The sequence below is a fragment of the Numenius arquata genome, chromosome 1, assembly GCF_964106895.1.
Source record: "Numenius arquata chromosome 1, bNumArq3.hap1.1, whole genome shotgun sequence".
In the NCBI taxonomy this organism is placed as follows: domain Eukaryota; kingdom Metazoa; phylum Chordata; class Aves; order Charadriiformes; family Scolopacidae; genus Numenius; species Numenius arquata.
Genome location: NC_133576.1, coordinates 45,386,644 through 45,395,076, shown reverse-complemented (window position 1 = coordinate 45,395,076; position 8,433 = coordinate 45,386,644).

Genomic DNA, 8,433 nt, shown 5'->3' with positions numbered 1-8,433 from the left:
AAAAAAAAAAAGATGTCAAACAACAAATAGGAAGAAAATATTTTAAATGCCAATCCATGCGGCAACTGAAATATCTTACACCTGCTGAACTGCACAGACAGGAACAGATGTCCCCTTTAGTGTTCCAAGAACAATTCTTCTGGAGACTCAGTGTAAATATTTCTGTTCCAAGCACAGTCAGTTCAATCCAGAAAGAAACATTATTTAAACTAAATCTGCACTGGATTAAGCTAAAATTAAAGGTCAAGTGCTCCAGCTAGACCAGTCTGAAATATTCCTGTGGTTAGATGCTGCTTCCTAAAACAAGCTTGCACATAAAGAAGGAGCAAGGCAGGTCTTAAACTTCAACAGGGAAGTAACAAAAGCATGTGGGCGGCCAGAGAACTCAACATTCACATGGAATTCGGATGCAATTTGGTATTGCAGGTCTTATCCCACTTCCCCTCCAGTCCAAGACTTTGTACAGGCATTTGTGATAACCAGAACCTCCACAGGGACTCTGTGGGAGTAAACCAGCCGAAGCCAGGGATGCAGACAATCTGGCTGGGCTGGAACAACCACCTTCATGCAGTTCTTGAGTCAGAATCAAAACTGTCAGAAAATGAATGACTTTTCAGAAGAATGACCTCACTTCTAGGAGCGCTGACTTTTGGGTCATTCCTGTCTGCTGCTATTGCACCTTTACACAGATCTGTTAGCTGGCTGCAGCTACCAAGTTTTGAGTTCTCTCTGCATAAGGAGATAGAAGGACCCCCTTTACCTAAGGAGAGAGCGGGCATGGCCACGACACCACTACAGAGAGTGGCTACAGAGCACCAACTGCTAGGCCACCCTCCTTCAGTCTGGCAACAGACCTCGCTGCTGCCTATCATCAAGTTGGTGTAGAGCCCTGGTCACTCCACATCCATCTCATTTTTGTCCCAGTGCCAGGCCAGAGCACAGGATAAGTTTTCTCCTGGTAATTTTGCAGAGCAGCCTTATGTGGAGTGGAACAAGTGTAGAATGCAGAGAGGGAGGATAAACTCTATGGGGCACCATGGAGAACTAGTCAGGTAAGTAAGAGTGGCCATCAGTGTCTCATTTTCATTTACAAAAGGCAGGCAGGAAACACACACACACACACATATATATACACACATGAAATAAGCTCACTTTGCATAAGTTTTTACCCTTGCTGGAAACAATTACAATGGGGAGGGAGGCAACCACAGAAGTTCATCAATAACATGCAGGACACACTGCTTTTAATGTCAAAGAAGCCAAAGACGGCAGATGGCTTGCACCGAGTATCAGGAAGGGGCTGCTAAACGAAGCATAACCTGGGCTTGGCCATGAGGGAGAAACACAGAAATCCAGCTCTCAGGCCTTGCTTACCCCAGGAAGCACCATTACACTGGGAACAATAGGCAGGAGAGCGGCACCAGCACCTTCCCCAGAGAGAGCTGCCTCAGCGGGAAGAGAAAAGCACCTTGGCTAAACCACTACTTCCACCATCAGTATTATCTCTGGAGCACATGGAAGAGGAACAATCACTCTGATACTCGTACTCCTTAAGCCATGTGATACTATGAGGATAGAGAGAGGAAGCCCAAAACCTGCATTCTTCCCCCCTTCCCCAGGAAAGTACCTGATTTAACGGCCTCCTCAAAAAAAAAAAAACCAACTTTTTAAGTAGCATCTTCCTTACAGGCTTATTAGCTGTGTCTATATTTTATTGGTATATTTGCACACCATATTGTTAGATAGGCACCACGACATGCAGTTTGGGTGGTATTTGGCAGTCTGAGGGATGGCGTCTACACCTCTTGATAAATGTAATACCCTTTAGGTTTCACCACTTTCTTTGATCTCAGGCTGGCTATAGAACAAGAAACCCTTCAGTGGGTTGAAAGCTCAGGGCTAGTCAATGCATGGCTTGTGACTCGCATCCAGCCTACACATGAAAACAAACATGCTCTGTGTACTGTAAGAGTGTATTCAGACCATAAATACACACTGTTGTATACCTCTCTGTTACATATACAGAGTGTACATAATAATACACACAGCGTATTATATACACAGAGAAAAAGAAAACAGACTGAACCACAGCAAACCAAGTACTAGTAAATAACCTATCCCCTTCTGAAGAAATACTTATGGCAACAAAAATTAAGAGCCTTTCTCTCTTTTGCACTTGCAGAGACAGAAATAGCAGCTGGAGCAGCCAGTGAAGTTTGCAACTGGGAAGGATTCCTAAGGGCCAGGAAGGCACAAAAATGAAATGGTAAGCCATGTCTTTCTTGTGCTGCAAAGCAGTTGAAGTTTGGGAGCAGAGGGAATTTTGTTTAATTACCAATAGAAAGTTATCTCAAGAGCAAACTATGACTACATATACACAATTAACTTTGTCCACATGAGACGGCAAGTGGGAAGTATGGGTCTGGTGTTTGCGACTGAAGGCCCATCCCATTATGACCAGTGAGAAATCTCTGGTCTACAGGCAGGAGATATGATCCACACCAAGACTAGATAACAAAACAAGACAGGGTTGCTCACCCATCCAGCTTTGTATCCAAGTTCTCTTCGCAGATGAGGGAGTTGTGAAACAGGGCATTATATATGCCAGATAAAAAGTCTTTGATCTCTGCTCTAGCATTCTAACAAAGCATTCGGCATTTCTCTCTCTCTCTCACTTTATTAGGGAGACTTCTCTCCAGATGGTTGCCTGCTTACTGTTTGCGTCTCTACCCAGAGGTAAATATACTATAATACACATCTAGGAATACATGGAAGTATTTATATCTGAATACACAAACTGCAAACTGAGAATCCTGGAGCAAAACAAGATAAATACATGCTTTGAATGTATTTCATCACAGTCCAAGGTTTGCAAGTACAGGTAATAACCTTCAGATAAACCTCTATATCTAAAAGAAATGTTTTCAAGGTTAAGACATTTCAGGCCCACAAATATCTACCCATAAAGTTCATCCTGCCCACACCCTTAAAAATACCGCAGCATTTCCAAAATGTTAAGGATGGCTTGGAATCTCATCCTTTACAAGACCCAACTGCCTTGCATCTGGTTTTGTACTTAAATGTACTATGTTGCGGAGCTTGCTACAGGCATAGCCAGGTAAGTGAAAGGACTGGGACCCAGCAGCAGTCTCTCTCCCTTGATCTTTGCATGTGCTCTGCCCAGTTCCAGCAGAGTTGGGTTTCCAACATAATATAGATTAGATATGATCTTCCCTATGAAAGAGACACACTAATATGTGCTAATGAGGGAGTGTTCTACAAGCTGTAGGGACAACTCCCTGTAATTTCCTTATCTGAGGCTTAAATTCAGCAATATTAAGATCTCTGTGTGTGGTTCAAGGCTCCTCTCTTTGACCAGAAGTGCCTCACTTTTACCAGGCAGTGCGGTGATTCAGGAGGTTACACTTCATCTGGAATTAGTCTCTTTCTTTCTGTTTTCTGGAAGCACAGCTGGCATTTTTAGGGAAAAATTTTCGCATGTCTCCAGAGAGCAGTGTGAACAGTCTGTTGCCACTCAAGGTGTGCTCTTTTAATAACTGAGTGCACCTGCAAGCATGCCAAGCCATTTAAGTGACTACCCTTTGACTCTCCCCGCCCCCCCCCCCCCAAATAAGAGAATTCAAATTCAGTGTTTCTGAACAAGCAAACAGCCCCCTACCTTCCCCAAAACACTTTTGCTTGTAGGTGAGACATGAGCCTGTGAGGAGCCACACAATGTTACCTTATGAGGATAACACATTTCAGTTTGAGCTCATAAGTACTCAAAGCCACAAGAAATTCCCTGTTGCCTTCTTTCTAACACCGGAATATTTTTCTGCTTAACCCATTACCTTCTACTATTAAACTACTTTTTTTACTGTCAAAACTGCACTAATATCACCAGAGTGAACCTGAGAGACACACGCAAGCCCCTTTTCTACAAGGCATAAACCCTGGATTGCCTACCATCATCCCAGATTCCTCCAGTACAAGCGATATATAATTAAGAAAGATAATTACCCTCGATCATCTTTGGTGGGGAAAGGAGAGAGGAACAAAAAAGCCCAGTCTCTATGAGCTTCCCTGCACCCCACTTTGGATAGCAAAGCAGCAGTGTTTTCTCATTACAAGAATCTTACAGACTGGTTAAATTAGCACACTCAATCTCACCTTGACAGCCTTAAACATTTGGGCAATATTTAAAACACATGACTAAAAAAAAAAAAAAAATCCACAATATAAACTCATTTCACTTTACACTTGAGTCTTACACAACTACAAGCAAAAGCTGTGTGCCAACACGCATTTTTTCCCAAGGCAGAGAACTGTGTTTTCCACACACAAAGCTTACCAGGTAGATCAGATGAGCACTACTCGCTCTGCTTCACACACCCCAGCACCAGCTGCCACCATCCCCACTGCTCACTGCACAGCTGCTTCAGTCTTCTGACTGGGAAGCTCTCTGCTTCCACACCTCCCGGTACATCAATAGTCTCAGCAAGAAGCTGAACACAGCATCACCAATCTTCAGCACGACTTTACTTTTCTTCTCAAAGTTGTCTTCTATAACAGCACTTATTTGACTTGCACCCAGAAGTCTGTTCTTCCTATCTACGAAAGACCTCATGCAGCTGTAGGCTCCGTTAAATAACTCATTACAGCCAGATTTACATCACCTGTTTTTGTCCCAGGCAACTTCAGCAAAGCCTCCTTTTTTGCCTCCTGCTGCCCTGGTTTCACCAGCTGAAAGCAGTATAGGGCAGGGTGGGTTGAACCCCGTGGAGACATCCCGTGGACATCACAAGTGTTATAAGGTTTGTACACCGTTCCATGCAGGAAAGGAGCTGTTACATTAGGCTCAGGTGTGCTGGGCATTGCTGTCCTCCAGCTTCAGAAAAAGAATAAAGAGACACAAAGTAAATAGGTGCACTTCTAAAACCACTATCAAATTTAGAAGTGACCACAACCAGGACATAGGATTGACACTCTTTCTCTCTTTTTTGCTCATTAAGCAAACATTTATTGCCCATTTTTCTGAATTTTGTTGATTTCAAGATTATCTTTTCTTCATCCATGTTCAACAGCGTATGTTGCAAGCACTCTTGCTCCTAATGGCATCCTGTGGACAGGACTCTTCCCACCAGAATGCTCTTCTGGAGGCTCATTTGTTCCAGGGCTTACAAAACACCTGCTGAAGCTGCCTCAGGCACACTCATCTTCTCCCCGTGCTTAGCTAACCATGGTCAGTACCAACTGCAGTCTGCTTTCAGAAATGGCCTTGCCTCAGAGAGACTCTGCTGAGCACAGCCTTACTCAGCTCCCCCAGCCCAAACAGCTCAGGGACAGGTCTCAGGCTGCTCCCTCCCCTTCCTCAGCTGGTGGTGGCCCTTCTAGGTGTGCTGGGTACAGCTAATGGCTGTGCCTCATTGCATAATGAGTATGCCTCATTGCAGGGCTGAGGTAACCTCCTTGGGGAGTGTAGGGTCACACGTGCTGTGGCTGTAAGGGTACAGTACAGCAGAGGCTGAGCTTTATTATAAATAAAATAAGACCCTTGTTTGGATACTGTTGTAATTCAGGTTCCCCTTGAGAAGCAAAATCTGGTCACTGACTGATACAGTCTGAAAATCGCTGAGGTCTCAACACTGCAAGCGGAGTCTCCTTCCACTGAAAACCAGAAATATGACTGGGGATATGTGTTTTTTCAAGCTAAAAGTTTACATTGTTGGGCAAAAGTGGGCTGGGATTTTCAGCTGAAAACTCTGAAAAGCTATGGAAAGCTAATGTTTGGTAGTAGAGTTGTAATTCAAGACACTGCAGTTTAGTTCTCCGAATTACACTTTTCCTTCTGCTTTTATGTCTGTCTGTATGGATACAATGTCACGATTGATGTCACAAGCCTCAAAACAGACACTGGTAAGAGAGGCTGGAGCATGTAACAAACTGAGTCCTGGTTGATGACAGTGACTTGAAGGGGGAACTGGAACTCTCTTCGGTCTTTAGCCCAGTATCTGCACAGCGGATATCTGCAGGCCTAGAACACAGGAATGACCTCGCTGCTTCCAAGAACATTTGTTTCCATATTTAGTCTGATTACTTACCCCTTATGCTTCACAGAACTTTGGCCATTAGAACAGTGCACTTCAGCTTTTCTTCCTGGCTCAATCGCAAAGTCAGCTGCTTTTGTTCTGCTCCCTGATGGGGATGAAACTTTTCCATTCAAATTAATTCATCTGCATTTTAATTTATAAAATCATTTTATGAAACAGGTTTGGTCAAAGTGTTAATTTAATGCCACTTTCTGTGCTGAAAATACCTAATTGTCTATGCTTTATAGAAGCATAGAAACCTTCTCCCATACCCAAGTCTTCCCCTAGAAAACGTAACACCACAATCTAGTAAGAGTTGTCCAACATCATAGTGGCAGACTCCCCCATTTGTGCAAGTTTCAGTATAGTTTCAACTATACTGAAGTAATTATACTAAAGTAATTAGTATACAAGTTATTAAATGAGCAGCGTGTGTAAGTGAGATGTATCTGGCTTCCTGTCATGCCTGTCCGCCTGTCCAGCAGGCTACCCTCACCCCAGTTCTTGCATGTGCTGGAATTGGTTGGTATCGTTGGTAATATCTCTGCCTGATGTCCAGGCCACCTGTACAAAGCATCTGTCTGCCAAAGAGCTTTGAAAAGTCATTTAGTTAAAGTGGGAACGACAGACCTTCTTTCTGGGGTACTGGGAGAATATGAGTACCAATATGAATACCAAATATGAATACCAAAGAGTATGAGAGACTCAGGGACAGGTGTTAGCAAAAGCCCTGAGTGCACCCAGACAGACCAGCAGAAAAAGGCTCTGTTTTGGTCAGACCCCTCTGCAAGATGTCCCAAGGGAAGGGAGACGGGGCCTCTAGCATGTTATTTACAAATCAGGAGCCACAATCTGATAGGTGAGCAATAAGAGTTGGGGGAGACCAAATTCATCCAGGACTTTTCTCTTACCAATATAACACGCTGCTTTTTTTTTTTTTCACGCTTCTCCTTTTTTCAGCCAGACTTCCCACAAAACCAAGACTTGCTTAACCATGTCTGCCCATCTTCACTTCCCTGCATCCCCTTCCCCCCTTGTGAACTGACCGATTAATTAAAATCAAATCTGACACTTGATCTCAAAGACTTAAGATCCTCAGAATCTGGGAGAAACATGAGCAGCTAAGGAGACACGTTCAAGCAGCCCCCACACTGACAAAGTGAAGGCAACTTGTACGCAGCAACATCTGTCCTGCTGCACAGCTGGCTGGGCACTGAGCAGCCAGGGCCCTCAGTCCTGGCACAGCACATGCTGCCTCCTGCCTGGCTGGGAGCAGGAGGACACGGGGCAGAAGAAGGGGGAGGAAGAGAGGCAATAATGATGTGATGAAGCCAAAAACCCGGTGTCCTTAGTTCTGCTGGGAACTGAGAAAGTTGTCTGTTTTTTATTCCAGGTCAACCAGACACAACATGTCATGCATTTGTTGGAGAAACTGTCATTTTGCCTTGTACCACTACCTCTCCTGGAGGGCTGATCCTTTCCAATTCAATACTCTACTGGCAGATAGACCACACTGTCTTAGTGCACTTTTTTCACAAGGGGCAGGACTCGCTGGATCTCCAGGACAAACATTACTCTGGCAGAACTAGTCTTTTTTTGGACCAGATGAAGCACGGCAACTTTTCCCTAAAGCTCTCCAATGTCCAATTACAGGACACAGCTGAATATACTTGCATCTACAAACAGACTGGGGATCATCCCAACAAAACACAGAAATCTAAAATTAATCTTATTGTATCGGGTAAGATATTTTTTTTTGTTCAGAGGAAGAGAGTTGAGGGCAGCATTTCTTGTTGACAAGCCATCTATGGCCACCGACTGAGATGACTTCAATTTATAAAGCAAATCTTCACTCAGTTTCACTCTATTCCTTGCTTTTGTTGGAAGAATAAGTAAGAAGGGGAAAATAATCGCATCTTTGTTAAGGTTCAGCACAGCATATCCACAGAAGTAGCAGGACTCCTGAAGGCCAGCTGCTTGCCTCTTCAAGAGACAAGCATTTTACAAGAGACAGTAATGAATAATGTGACCTCCCTGACTTTTAAGCATTTGGTTATTTATGGGTTTGTACTGTCCTGAATCCACCTTGTCCCAGAGGAACAGAAGAGTTTATTTCATTAATAATTCTACTTGGGTCTGTGAACCAAGACTAGTTTCATCTCTAGCAATTGGATCCAAAGTCCAGGCCATACAGCCTTTCAGATGGAAGACAGGCACTTGCTAATTACCTTTTCCCTTCCAGCTGGAAGACCTGGGTCTGGTGGCAAGGCTGGACACATGCAACAAGAATTACTATTTTTCTTCCTTAAGAAATGAGTTAGACCATAGCACATGCTTCAATAAT